This window comes from Acomys minous (genome assembly GCF_964271855.1).
Source record: "Acomys minous genome assembly, chromosome: 6".
NCBI lineage: Eukaryota > Metazoa > Chordata > Mammalia > Rodentia > Muridae > Acomys > Acomys minous.
The window spans coordinates 110,233,727-110,248,555 of record NC_140487.1 but is presented as its reverse complement, the minus strand read 5'-3'; the positions used below and the strand labels follow the sequence as shown (position 1 = coordinate 110,248,555).

Genomic DNA, 14,829 nt, shown 5'->3' with positions numbered 1-14,829 from the left:
GCCTCACCTGTGACACACCTGGTATAGGAAGAGAGCTGTCATGTGACACTGTAAGCATCAGCCCATGCTTCCTACTGCTGCTTCTTTTTTATGGTTTTTTTTTTTTTGGAGAATGCTAAACAGGGGTACCACATTTAAATCATGACCACGCCTTCCTCAGTCCTTCCAACTCCTGCTATGCCCCCCAGCTCCCGCTCACCTTCATGCCATCTTTCTCCTAATTGTTATTGTCTCACACACACACACACATACACACACACACACACACACACACACACACACACACACACACAAATACAACCTGCTGTGCCCATTTAGTGTTGTTTATATATGCATGTGTTTTGGGGGTGACTATTTGGAATCAAGTGCCTATCAGCGGGCTCCCCCTGGGGAAGACAGACTCTCCGTTACTTGCCTGTAGCTGGTCAGCTGGAGGTTGGGAGGTTGGGTTGTGAGATTTTATTCCCCATCCTCACTGGCATGTCAACTGCTGTTACCATTGTATGCGCCCTGCCTAGGCAGCCATACTGTTGCTCTGTTGCTATGTCATGGGGTATGGCTTCCATGACGTATGAGGTCAACATCTCTCTGCAGACATCCAGTGATGATTCTTACGGTCTGTTGGGCCCCTGAGCGTTAGGGGCAGGGTGGAGGTGTGAGTATATCAGCTGGGGCCGGGCACCCCCACGGTCAGCCGTCCCCCGTGTCTTCACCAGTCATGGCTTTCTGCAGCAGTCTCTGCCTGCCGCAAAAAGAGACTCCCCGGCAAGTGGTGAGAGCCGCACTTAGCTGTGCGTACGCAGGTCTATAGTGTATTCGATGCTTGTGCTGGCTTAGGGAACTCAGAGAACTCAGGCGGTAGTTAGAGGTCACTGTCGCTAGAGGGGAACCCACCACTGTGACTCTCCCTGAATCAGTTCCCACTTTACTGTGCAGCCTTGGACAGTTTGCTAAACCTTTCTGAACCTATCACCTGGACATGGAGGCATCAGCAGCAACGCATGCTGTGAATTGCTGAGGACTGAGGAGAAGCATCTTCGGTGTCCCACTTCCATGTGGGGAGCATCTCACAGATGGCGGTGACAGTTGCGGGAAGGAACTTTACCCAGCTCAGATGAACCACTTGGGCACCGTTGTTTTAACTCCCATGAGCCTCTGTTTCCTCTGTAAAATAGGAATATCGAGAGCCCGCAGAGCAACTTGATTACTCTGCAAAACCACGTGCCCACAGACCCTTGCCATGGTCCAGGGCACCGGTGACTTTCATCCCAGGAACAGCACAAGGGCCCCTTAGATGTCACCAGATAGAGCCAGTGAGGGGGAACAGAGGGAAGGGAGAGCAAGTGGGTGGAGGCCTAGGCCTACCCTGCCCCCCTGCCCAGCTGACAAGTGGGACAGGGGGTACCCTCGGGTGTGATGAGGTGGCCTGGTCCCCAAGCCCAGGTTCTAGGGACCAAGGGGAGCATTCTTATCCCTGCTCTGTGGCGTAGAGGGATCACCCTTGCCTAACAAAATGACCCACAGTCAGAGAGGCAGCTTGTCACCTGTCTACAGGGTCTCAAACTTCCTAGGTTAGGATGAGGGGCGCTTCAGGTCCGAGGTCGAGTTGAGCCTCAGCCACCTCGTAGGCAGATTTTTATCCCAAGTTACCCCAGCCACCCATGCCGGCAAGAGCGCTCCGGAGCCAATTTCTTGTGCTTGGGCGGATCAGAGCCTGGCAAGGATGCAGCAGAGTGTTTGGGGGCCTCAAGAAGACATGACAAGGTTTGATAACACAGTCTGCCTGACATATCTGCAAATCGGCCGGGCATCTTCCTGGCAGGGAGGGTGAGTTCCTGCTAATGAGCTGTGAGAGGCTGGGAAGAAGTTATCAAGGAGAAACTGGGCCCTCTCCTTCTCCTCACCCCACCCCACCCCCCACCCCCACCCCTCGGGAGCAGCCTGCAGTGGAAGCCTGCCCAGCCTTCCAGTCTCAGCCCGGCAGGGAGCCTCAGCTCTCAGAGAGGATCTGCTGCCTGCCGTGCCAGGTGCTGCGATAGCTCCTGTGCAGGTGGAGTAAAACTTCTCTCCAGCCCACTTCACAGATGCAGAAGTAGGGGCCCTGAGGGTGACAGGAAGCCATTTAAGGTCCCAGAGCAGGCCAAGAGCAAAGTCCCATTTCCAAACCCGGGCGGAGCCCTGACCGTGGAGTAAGTGTCCCACCTGTTCCTGCCACCTGTCACAGTGGACTCCCAGTAGTCCTTTCCTGGACCTTACTGTTGTACTGACAAAGCAGCTATGGGGAAGGGTCAGGCTCAAGGCATTGTGGCCAGCCCCCTTGAGGGCTCGCTGTCTCTGCCACCTCAGTCTGAATATTGATAGCTCCTAAATCCTTCATCCCCCTGAGACCCAGACAGACTCAGAAACCCCGCGGATCACATCTGTCATAACCCTCTCCCTGCTTGCTGATGAGTTTTGCAAGTTACCCTAGAGCATTCCGAGATGATGGGGCTGAGGGGGGGGGCAGCTCCTGGTCTCTCCGTATTTGATTACGTTCCATGGTGGCTCAGTGACTTGAACTAAGCCTTTCATTGACTGGCAAAAACACATCGCCGCGTACTTCTAAAAAAATCTGTGCTGCCAAATCACATCTGTGTCACTTCCTCCGTCATCCCCACTGCCTGCCGGTGCCAAGCGTGACAAATACTCGGGGCTCTGACTGTTGAGAGCCGCCCTGGCTGGGGTAGCCCAGATAACCCTCCCTCTCAATGTAGGGAGATGGCTCTGCGTGCACTGTGAAGTGGAGCCTGCTTCTGGGCTCCTTCGGCCCCTGAGTCACCTTGGCCCCCACCCAGGCCTGGGAGCCCTTTGCACGCAGAAAGCTGTCAGGCACTGGCATGGGCTTGGGCACCCCCTGCAGCCTATGTGCCTTGAAAGGGAACACACGTGTAGCGTCACCACCTAAGGTGACCGTTTGCTTCAGTAATGAGCTAGAGTCCCGTTTCATGGGGTGAGTCAGGTGACACATGACTGAGGGTATTTACTGACCTCCCCATCCTGGTTACGTATCAGGTGTCCCAGGCCTGTCGCTCAGCGAGGGTCAGTCTAGTGGCAGATGCTGTGTTCAAGAGTCTTTTTAGTAAGGAAGTTGCTGGGTTGTGGTGGCTCACATCTTCAACTCCAGTCCTCGGGAGGCAGAGGTAGGGCCGATCTCCGAGTTCAAGGCCAGGCAGGCATACGTAGTGAGACTGTCTCAGAGAAAGGGAGACTGAGAAGGAGAGGGTGCATTTGGCTTCTGTCAGACTCCAGAATGCTCTGGGAGCCAAGAAAGGCAAAACCCAGGGCTCTCTGGACTGAGTCTCTCCCTCCTCCCAGCGCTGGAGTGAACTGGCCCAGCTGCTGGCCTCACGTGCTTCTCAGGCCTCTCTGCTGGCTCACCTCCGCGCTCCGCGCTCATGACCCAGAACCTGCATCCAGCATTCTCCTGGGCCTTTGATGGTTCTGGAGATAAGTAACAGGGCCAAGACCTCTGCCTTCCCAGATCCCACGTGTCGGGAAAGCAGAGCCTCCTGCAGCCTGTCTGGGTCAGACAATGCACAGTAGGACGGAGAACAGCGTGGGGAGGCGTCAGAGCTGGAGGCACCTACGCGGTGTTCACACAGAGACCTATGCAAGCTGGCCCTGTGCTGTGATGGTGTCCTCAGTGTCCAGGGAGAGACACAGACAGTGCCTGCCAAGAAACAGCACTGCAGCCCCAGGTAGGTGGTAACACCAGGCTGCAGAGAGTCACCCTTGACCCCCTGGACCAGAGACCCCTCTGCACAGTGGTGACAAGAAAGGTCCTCTGGGGCAGACCCTGCCTCCCATTCCCCACCCTACACTTAGCTGACTGTAAGCCCCCGTTCCTCATCTGTAACCACAGTCTCTTTGCGAGATTGCCAGGAAGCTTGTGGGTGTGCTGTCAAGGCTCGGGGCACCCTTTAGGGGTAAAGTGTTTGCCGGTGTGTGTGAGGGCCTGGGTTCTGTCCGCAGCACCGCTGACACGAATGACTGCTGTGCCCAGCAAGAAGTGGCCACAGGCTGCAGGACAGGTGCCGCAGCCCTGATTTCGTGGGCTCTCTAACCCGCAGGGCAGTTTAACAGGTGAAGGTGTTACTGTTCCTATTGTACAGACAGGGAGACTGAGGCAGCGCATGAGCACTAGAGTCAAGCTTGCTTGATATTTCCAGAGGTCTGCACATTCTCCCTGGTCGGGAGGACCGTGTCAGGGGCTTAGCTCTGTACCAGGCCCCCACCCCCTCACTACTGCCATCTCTGTGTGTGTCTTGAGGGGGGGGTGAATGGGGCCCTCTGTGATTGCATTCTGATAAGTATTCATCTGATTTATCCGATCCACGTGTCTGTGCCTCTTGGCTCTGGCCCGTGGAGTAAGAGAGAATGCATGGTGATCAATGCACAGCCCTGTGCGTCCACAGTGTATACCAGGCAGTGTCTGTAACAGCCCTCGGATGGGGAGACCCCGCTGTTACAGGCAGATGGAGGCTTTCTTAGCAGAGCGGGAAGTGGCAGCTGGCTAACTACTCCTAGATCTGTAGGGGAGGGGAGGGGCGCTTACAGCTTAAGTTCTTCCTGCCAACACTTACACATGTGCACACGCACATGTACGCAAGCACGCCCCTAAGAGACCACTGGGCAACACCCCAGACTCAGATCACAGCTCTGCCGCCTACGGTCGCCTCTGGGTCCTCTCCAGACCACTCTTCACAAAGCTGCGCATCAGATCTGGTCCTAAGCTGTCTGGACCCCCTGGGCCTCACCCCCGCCCCCTCCATCCACGCTGCTTTCTCTCCTTTTTGGTGCCTTCTACCACTGTTTGCCTCATGAACTTGCTATGATTCGCCATCTCCCAGCGTATGCAGTGTGCATTCTTCCTGCCGTACCTTGCCCTCCCCCCCTGCGTGTGCCCTGCCAGCTCTTATCAAATGGATATAGCGCCCCCTGACCAAAGACACCGCCCCCACCCCCGCATTCAGCTACCCTCTTCCCCCTGGCTGCCTGTACATGTGGCCTCAGAAGGGACTAGAAGGGAGGTTAGTGGAAGAGGGACTCTTCATATTTTAGGACGTTGTCACCCATGCTGCGGTGGGACTTTTTAGGTGGTACAGCTGTTGGGGGGGGCCACAGTCCAGTGAGTACGCCCCATTCGTTCCTGGTTCACCAAGCTAGGCTGAGTGTGTGTGTGTGTGGTATGTCGCCGGTACCCTACGTGGGCTCAGGAAGCGTGTGTTCACATCACCCCAGGACAGTCATCCAACACTTGTTACGCTTGGGCCTTGGTCCCTCTCTTCCTGTGGCACTCCTGTGCCAGGCACCAGCACCCCATTCAGCTGAATGGCTGAATCTCGAGCAAGTGATCTGATCCGATAAGCCCTGATCCCCGTCTCTGAGAGGATAACATCGCGGGAGCTGTCACGAGGCTTAAGAGAGCCGTGTGTGCGCGGCGCTGCAGTGCCCGGCTGGAAGCGAGCACTGGGGGTGCCAGTTCCGATGAGGTCTTGCTGGTCACGGGCTTTCGTACTCCTCCGACATTTGTTTTCTGCGATGTCAACTCCAGACCGGGATCTAAGGACATCACACAACTGGCCTTTCTTCCCACTCTCATCCTGGGAGGCAGAAGAGCAATGGGGAGGGAGGGGGCCAAGCTCATCGCATTGGCCAGGACCCATGCCTGAGATAACTTACCCACTCCCATGTTAACAGCATCCCTTTGCATGTGTGCACGTAGCCCCCAGGACCTCCTTATGTCCTAGGTCCCACCTGCAACACCATTGCATTGGAATTTCGGTTCCTAGGATGTGAGAGACACCTTGGAACCCTAGCAAAAGACATCCCAGGCACAGAGACTTATGCTAGTGGATTCCCTCAGAGGACCCAGGTCACTGCTGGGGATCTGTGGCCGGGGCAGTACATCACTCATAAGGCGAGTGACAGGGGTACCACGCAAGGCCTGGACTGCATCTTTGCTTAGTGCATCGAGAGTTTGACCCTGGAGACCAGGAGGAGCAGAGCTTTCAAATAGGCCAGTGGCGTAGGCAGACCAGGCTGAGTAAGTCTCGCGTTACTCAGCCCTCATGTTAGTGAGCATTCTGGATTCCGGGAATAGCTCCCCGGAATGCTTTTTCTTCCAGAATCTCCAAGAAGCCTTTGCCTGGAAACAGCCTCTTAAGTGCAATTCGAGTGACCCGGGAAACAGCATCATAAATATTCCAGGAAAAGAAAACCTAGACAGCCTAATGGGAATAAAAAGGCATATACACACCTGTGATCTTAGCACACAGGAAGCCAAGGCAGGAGGACGGTGAGCTTGAGGCCAGCCTGGGCTACCTAAGGAAGGAAACAGAACGTTTCTGTGCAGCAGGAAGGCCTCACCCCCTACAAGACAGTGGTTTTCGACAATATACAATATGCTTAGTGGCGCCGATGGGGGTGGGGGACGGGGACGGTGCCACGTTAACCAATCTTCCTAGAAACTCATGTGGTAAAACTTCCCAGGTTCCTTTGCTGTTCCAGAGCTTAGTACTCAGATCTGTTGTCTGGTGAGGCTCTCGGATTAGTCAGGCGTTCTCAGAAGGCACAGTATGGGTGGTTCTTTGCACCTGGTGTACAGCCTTTCAGCTGAGGAGGCTTGGCTGTGGAGGCTTTTTTTTAATCCACACTTCTGGAATCCACACCTGTTGTTAGCTAGACCGCTGAGGGGACTGTCAGTTGGGATAAATGTGCATGGCCTCCTGGGAGCTCTCTTGGGCTCCCTCGCAATATGGCGGCTGTCCCTTCACAGAGGCAGGAGGAAAGCTGCTACTCAGTTTCCTTCTTTCTTTTTTCTTTTTCTTTTTTTTTTTTTTTTCAAGACAGACTTTCTCTGTGTAGCTTTGCAGACCACACTGGCCTCGAACTCACAGCGATCCGCCTGCCTCTGCCTCCTGAGTGCTGGGATTAAAGGCGTGCGCCACCACACCCAGCTTGCCAGTCAGTTTCTTAAGGGCACCCGGGAAACTGGTGTTTCCTCGCCTGCTTGATTCTGTTGGTCCAGGTCATTGCCTACCCCACCCAGGTGTTGGGGTACAGCTGTGGAAGGAACCCCATTCCTGTGGGTGGGCAGTGCCTTTGCCCCCAGCTGTAGAAGTCCGGCCTGCCACACACAGCCATCCCGCTCTCTGTGGCAGCTGAGAAAAGACCTACATGTTGTTTCACTACAGATCAAGAGAAGCCTCTGTGGATTGTATCATTAAATTAAACACAGCTATTAGCGTGTGGCTCTGGGGAGACGCAGTAATAGGCTATGCCTTGGGTCATTTTTTTTTCCCCTCTTCTAAATGTTCTTCCCGGAGCTGGAGTTGCCCAGCCTGACCCATTTCTCTCTGTTAATATAACATTACATAAAAAACATCATTATTATATGGCACGGTTGGCGGAGACACAGATCAGGCAAGCGGCTCCATGGAGGCAGCCCTGGGAAGAGGTTGGGGCCTGGGCTTCTCCCCGCTGCCTCCTGTCAACAGGAAGCTCAGGGCAAGGCGACGTGGAACCTGTGGGGGCCAGAGAATGACCTTGAGCGTTGACCCTCTTCAGGTGTCATCCACCTTGGTTTTTGAGACATAATCTGTCATTGGCCTGGAGGTCGTTGATTAGGCGTGACTCTCCATTGAGGCCCAGGGGCACCTCCCCTGCCCCCCCAACCCTCCCCCCTGTTTCCATTATTTCACAGGAATGGCAGAGGGTTTGTTTTGTGCGGGTTTTTTGTTTGTTTGGTTGTTGGTTGGGTTTGGGTTTGGGTTTGGTGTTTTGAGATAGGGTTTCTCTATGTAGCCTTGGCTATCCTGGACTCCCTTTGTAGACCACGCTAGCCTCAAACTCACAGCAATCCACCTGCCTCTGCCTCCTGAGTGCTGGGATTACAGGCGTGCATTACCACACCCGGCCTTGTGTTGTTTTTTTTTAAACAGGGTCTCACTACATAGCTCTGATTGCCCTGGAACTCACTCTGTAGACGAGGCTGGCCTTGAACTCACAGAGATCTGCCTGCCTCTGCCTCCCAAGTGGCGGAACTAAAGCTGTATGCCAGCACGCCCAGCAAGAATAAAGGCTAAGCCTAACCCTGACTCTCCTCAGCACAAGAATTGTAAAAGCATGCCATCCTGGTTTTTGTTTTGTTTTGTTTTGTTTTTTTACTATTACATTTATTTATTTAGTATTGTGTAGATGTGTGGAGGTCAAAGGACAACGTACAAGCGTCAGTTCTCTCTTCAAGCAGGTGGGCACTGAAGATCAAACTCAGGTCATGGGTCATGGCGGCGAGGGCCTTTACTCACTGGGCCATCTCGCCCGCCCCACACCCTACTTTTTTCTTGAGTTTCAAGGATATAACTCAGGTCCTTATTCGTGCTTGGGCACAAAACACTTTACAGACTGGGCCACTTCCAGGCCCTGACTTGCATTGAATAGGTTCCCTCTGGCCTTGTTGAGGACAGAAGGAACAGGGGAAAATGATGGATGGGGAGAAAGCCTAGGGCAGGAGGGCTGCCCAGGAGACAGCAGGGCCTGTCTGGGGAAGGGAGCAAAGAGGCTGAGGGTCATTTGGAAGGAGGAGCCGGAAAGAGTGTTAATAGGAGATAATAGACAGCGCCTATAATCTCCAAGCGGCATCAGGGACAAAGTCCTGGAAGGAAATTTAAATCTGGGAGTCCCCAATGTGTGAATAGGACCAGGCCCAGCCCGAATCTCCCACAACCCGGGATGAGGAGCTGGTGACCGTGAGGACCCAGCCAAGGGGACATCACCATAGGCAAACAGGAAAAGCAAGAGGGACAGTCTCACTCCTAAGTTCGAGCCCGGGAAAGAGCCAGCAGGAGACTAGACATAAGAGCGAATGTGGCTTCCTGTCGCCTGCCTTCTCGCTGTCCCCCAGCAGCTGTGTCTTGGGGACACCACCACTCAGACCAGGGTTCTACCTGTAGTGGAGGGACAGGCTTGGATGATTCCTTCAGAACCTACGGGAATGAGGGCCCGTGAGCCAGAGGTGCCAGGGAAGGCTTCTTGGAGAACATGGCATGATTTCATGCACATGAGGCGATGGGGGGTGGGGGGGGTGCAGGGGGGCTGGTCAGAGTGATGCTGAGGGCCAGCAAGGTGGACACTGGACTGCCACGGGGGTGGGGTGGCGGAGGACAAGAGTTGGTAGAGGAGCTACAAACTCCAAGGCGTATAAGGAGCCCACAGAGACAGACAGTGGACCTGTGCCTTTATGGCTAAACTACAAGGTTCAATGGGAGAGGGACAGAAGGACAGAGGGACAGAAGGACCTTTAAACATTTGAGCACTTGTCAGATGATCAGAAGGAAAGATAAAATCCTATAATGCAGGGAGGGTCCAAGAGAGTGTCGTGGGTGTGCTCTGAGTGGGTTCACGAGTGGGGGTCAGGGTAGGCTGTATGGGAAGCAGGCCTCGAAGAATGTGCAGGCTGCTAACCTGGCACAGTACACAGAGAATCATAACAAAGCTCTGAAGGCAAGGGCGGGCATGGGTACCGGGGAGCCATGGCAGGTTCCCAAGCTCAGGGAGAGACACTGGATCTGGTTTTAGAAAAACAACACGTATGAAAATGGAAGCGGTGCTGGAGTCTGGTGCACAGAGGTCAGGGGTCATGACGGCCCAAGCAGCAGATACCCAGGACCACCAAAAAGCACTGCAGAGGGGCTGCCCAGTGACAGGTGCAGGGGCCGGATGTCGGTATATTGTGTTGCACACTCGAGTTGCTGTCTCCCTTCCATGCACTGCAGCCGGCAGTATCATGACGCAGGTCCTTGTGGGGAGCGAGGCTCAAAAAGTCCTGATGGCTCGCCCCATCCATTAGCTAGTGTGTCACCGAGACAGAGTTGGACAGCAAGCCATGTGCGGTCTCTCTGGAGGCTTCATTTCATGGACAAAAGTCAGAACAGTGAGGTGACAGCAGCCTTTCCCACCCACGGAGAAAGACCAATAGAATCTCTCACACTTCGAAATCCTTTCCCACTTCCTAGCCAAGGCCACTGTGTCAAGGTGGACAAAGGGACCCCGGGAAGAAAAAGCAAAAACAAAACAACAACAACAACAACAAGCCAGGGAATGGATTTACCAAGCACTTAGGGCTCACTAAGCAAGCGCAGATGAATTTATGGCGGTGTGTGCGTCAAGCCTAGGGACCCGCTACAGCTCCAGTGCTCCACCCCAGGGGTCTTCCCCTTACTCCACCGGCGGCTCTGAAGCTTGCAGCTGGTGCGCTGCTGGCTTGTGCTGGGGTCCCAGCCAGTTCTCCTGCTTTATTCTTTCTAACGTATTTCGCTGTCTCCTGATCTGATGAGGGTACCCCGTGTGAAGGGTGAAGCTCAGAGACAGGGCTCAGAGAGTAGGCCTCGCCAGAGCCCACCACGGCTGCAGCCCCGGAAAAGGTCCTGCCTACTGTTTTGAGCTCCGTTGGATCTTTAGGTGTGTACATAGGCCATGGCTTGTTTACTGGCGACTCTCTTCCCCATGGAAGCCATCCCAGGTGGCACATAGGGTTGGGCTGGGGATAGAGCCTTCTCTGTCATCCTGGGTCCCAGGGTAACCCTGAGCCTGAAGTGAAAGCTCTCACTCAGTAAGTGCCTCGCTGGATCCCAACCAAGCCAAGAAGGCAGAGCCTCAAGCGAGAGCAGGCCCTCACCAACCTACTCAGCCAGTTTCTCAGGTGTCATGGGGACAGCTGGTCATAAGGAGCCCTGCTTGCTCTCTCTCCCTGCTGGGCCCCAAGAGACAGAGGCCACTGAGGTGAACAGGTGGCCTGGGGCAGGATTTTGAAATCAGAGACTCTCCTGTGCCCTGGAGAGACCAGACTCAACTTCCTCCCCGGGCCTGACTCGTAGCTGACTGCCAGATGGGTGAGCGCATGTAGGTCTCTTTGCTCAAGGTTGACAGGCCACATCAGTGGTGGAGGCTCATCTCCCCTGGGCTGGGTTAGTCCTTGACAGGGCCTCATCTGTGAGATGAAAGGGTGACCTAACAGGCCCTCAGAGTCCCTGCAGGCCCTTAAAACACCAGCCAATGATACATTAAACAGGGCCGCAGGTCACCAGGCCCTGCAGAGTGGGGCCTGAGCTCCAGACCAGCAATCCAAAAAGCACGGGCACCTCCAGGGAACAGCTAGGAAAGGAAAGCCTGCCTCCCAGGCTCACTTAAGCACCCAGACACACACTGCCATCTCCTTTTCCTGTGGTCAGCCTTCTCCTCTGGTGACATGTCCTTAACTGCCAACCCTGTCTTTGTTCCATTTCTCTGCCCTGTATCACACCATGCCTGTCCGTGATTCTGTTCAGGGCTGTCCGCTGTCTGTGCGCACTTGTCAACACGGGTGAGCAGTTAGGGCGACGCAGGCCGATAACCCTGAGTGTGGAGGCACTGAAGCCAGGCCAGACTCAGTGGGTTCTGCTCAGGAGGGCAGAGCCTGTGACTGCTCACTCCTGAGCCCCTGCAAGGGCACAGTAGGGACAGCCATTGAGTCATAAGATCTCTGCATCTGTTGGTTTCACATGAGTGAATTCAAGCTGGGTGTGGTGGTGCATGCCTTTAATCCCAGCACTCGGGAGGCTGAGACAGGTGGATTGCTGTGAGTTTGAGGCCAGGCTGGTCTACAAAGTAAGTCCAGGACAGCCAAGGCTACACAGAGAAACCCTGTCTCAAAAAAACAAAAACAAAAATGAAAAAACAAAACAAAACAAAACCAACAACAACAAAACCAAAAACACATGAATGAACTCAGACAGCCACCAATGGAAAATATTGAGGGTGGGGTGGGTAGTGTGTACTAAACATAATCTTATTTTGTCTCTAGCCCCTAAAACAACTCGACATAGGACTACATAGGAGACTAGGAGACTTGCCTACATCCTAGCCAAGTACAATACCATTTATAGACGAGACTTGAACATCCGCAAATCAGGACATCTGAGGAGATTCTGGGTATCAGCCTCCTTCAAAGAATTTATGAGTGAAAGCGCTTTGATCCTAAAAGACATTGATTCTGCCTGTGGCTGTAGTTGTAAGGTATTGCTGAGAGCCAGCTGCCGCCTTCTCCTCCGTCCTCTTCCGCCACCTCCTCCAGGAAGCTCTACAGATGGCGCCAAACTCCCCCTTCCCTCTCTCTTCCCCATCCTCTCCGTTTTAGGCTCTGATGGGTGCTCAACGGGCTGAGGTTTTCCTCAGCCCTCTCCTGCCTCCCTCGCCCTGAGGACAGTGGGGACAAGTTATTTCAGTATTTCCTCCCAGAGCCAGCATCAGGGTGGCGGGGGCAAGCAGGTAGCTCTTTGTGAACTCGCTGCCCTAAAATAAGAGGGAACATGAGAATTCTGGGGTTGCACATTTGTTTGGCTTCTTTGTCTAAACCGTTTCTTCTTCTTCTTCTTCTTTTCCCTTTTTAATGGAAATAAATCTCTAGCGATAAAAACAACCCAGCAGGAATAAGCAGCACTCCCTCCAGCCCCCAGAGATAACCCCTGAGCCCCACAGCCTCCAGCTTGGACCCTAGAGCCCCTCCCCCCATCCCACCCCCACTTTCTTCGCTTTGCTTTTAGAAATTTGTTTGGTCTTGTTGGCTTTGTATGTGAGGGAGGGTATATGTGCACGTGTGTACATGTATGTAGAGCACGTAGGACCGCCTCGGCTGTTGCTCTTCAAGTGCTGTCTCCTTTGCTTTTATGACACAGGGATTTACGGACCTGGGACTCGCCAACGAGGCTGGGCCAGCCAGTCTCTGCTTTCCCAGCACTGGCATTGCCGGCATAGCGGCCAACCACTTCCCTGACTGAGCCATCTCCGCCAGCTGTTCGGTTTTTGCTTTTTAATTGTTTGGGAATTTCATACATGCCTATAATGTTCGGTCACACCCCTCCTCTCCCTCTCCCCTCCAGTTGCTCCCCTGTCTTCACCACTCTTCCTCCCCAACTTTCATGTACTCTTAAAAAAAAAAAAAAAAGCTGAGTCCATTCAGTGCTGCCTGCACTTACCTGGGTGTCGGGCCGTCCGTCTTCTGGAACATGTGCCGTGTATGAGTTTCTTTTCTGCTGCCGTGACAAAACAACACAACCAAACCTAACATATATGGAAGGAAGAGTTTATCTGAGGTTATGGTTCCATAGGGAACCATATAGAGTCCATAATGGCCCAGGAGGCGCCGCGGCAAGCGGCCGGAACGGGAAGGAAGGCGACAGATCACATTTCAGCTGCATACAGGAAGCTGAGAGTGAGAACAAGGCTGCAAACCCTGAAAGCCCACCTCTGGCGATTCACTTCCTTTAGCAAGGTTGTGTGTGCCTTCTGAGGTCCCATAACCTCCCTCATAAACGGCGCCACCAACAAGGGACCGGAAGTTCAAATACAGAGCCTGGGGTGGGGGCAGCATCCCTGAAGAGAGCTGGCTGTCCTCCACCAGCAGCTGTCAGTTGCCAAGGGCTCCTTGACTACAGGTGGGCCTTCATGCTGGGTTGTGCCTGGCTTGCTCTTGTGCACGCTGTCCCAGCCACGGGGAGTTCGAGTGTGCAGCAGCCCCAACAATGTCTGGCAAATAGTGTTTTGCTGCAGACATCTGCTCTCTCTGGCTCTTACAGTTTTTCTACCTCTTCTTTCCGAATGATCCCTGAGCCTTGGGTGAGAGATACAGATTTAGAGATGAATACTCCATAGTCTTTTATTCTCTGCATGTTGGTCAGTTGTGGCTCTCGGTATTCCTCGCCATCTGAAAAAAAAAAAAGCCTCTGATGAGGCTTGTGAGATGTGCTAATCTATGAGTACAAAGATATGTACTTAGGAGGCAGTTGGGTATGTCCACTTAACAAAGAAATAATGCTAGGTTCTCCCGTAGGCCTTATGACCGAGCCAGCCACAGGTTTTTGGCCCAGTGACTAGTACCAGGCATGAATTCAGTCTTGTGCTGCAGGATTCAAATCCAATCAGGAAGTGGTTGGTTACTTCCATTACATTAGTGCCACTGTTGCACCAGTAGAGACTGTGTTACCAGGTCAGTTGTTACTATAGACACAGTGTTCAGAGTTGGGTAAGATTGGTCCTTGCTTTGCTCCTCTGATAGCATGCGTAGTGCCTCCAAGCACCGTGAAGGCTAGCCAGTAGGTAGGAGGCTTCCAAGTTAGTGCCAGCTTGATTCCAGCATGTTCTGTGATTTGAGCATGTGGAATCTTCAACAATAGGATCTTTTCATCAATTCTAGAGGGTAACCAATAGCAACAGCAACAGCAATAGCAATAGCCTGTAATATTTGGGGGAGCCTATAGGACTCTACTGACCAACAATGTGAAAGGAGCTAACCCATACCAGTCTTTTTATTTGCTAGACAGTGTCTGGCCTCACAACTCACTAAGTGGCCCAGGCTAACCTTGGAACTCACTACGTGTCCCTGAGCTCCTGCGAGCCTCCTGCTTCTGCCTCCTAAGTGCTTGAGTTACAGGCATGCGCCACACAGCCTGTTTTTGTTTTGTTGTTTTGTTTTAACTTAAAGAGGTTCCAGGGTTGTCCTCCAAGCACATAAAGGCTGGTCTACCTTACCTGTGTGGATGGATGCCCTTTTGATGTTCATGTGCTATGTTCTAGCCTGTGCTGCAGGATTTGGTAGATTTGGGTATCTTCCCTGGGTTCGCAGCCCTGCAGTGTCTGTCTCCCCGCATAAGTGTGTGTGGGGGCACCTCTGTTTTCCACAGGGTAAAGCAGAAAGAAGGATAATGAGCCGCAGGACTGGCGGCACCCCGGGAGCTGTGCGTGCCACCTTGGTCA

General features: G+C 53.5%; 2 protein-coding genes across 2 annotated transcripts in view; one reads left to right on the top strand and one right to left on the bottom strand.

The window, feature by feature from the left end:
- PAFAH2 (platelet activating factor acetylhydrolase 2) overlaps nt 1–14,829 on the bottom strand; it is a 321,900-nt gene that overhangs the window by 91,959 nt on the left and 215,112 nt on the right. The gene's annotated exons all lie outside the window — the stretch shown is intronic.
- MAN1C1 (mannosidase alpha class 1C member 1) overlaps nt 1–14,829 on the top strand; it is a 145,759-nt gene that overhangs the window by 96,409 nt on the left and 34,521 nt on the right. The gene's annotated exons all lie outside the window — the stretch shown is intronic.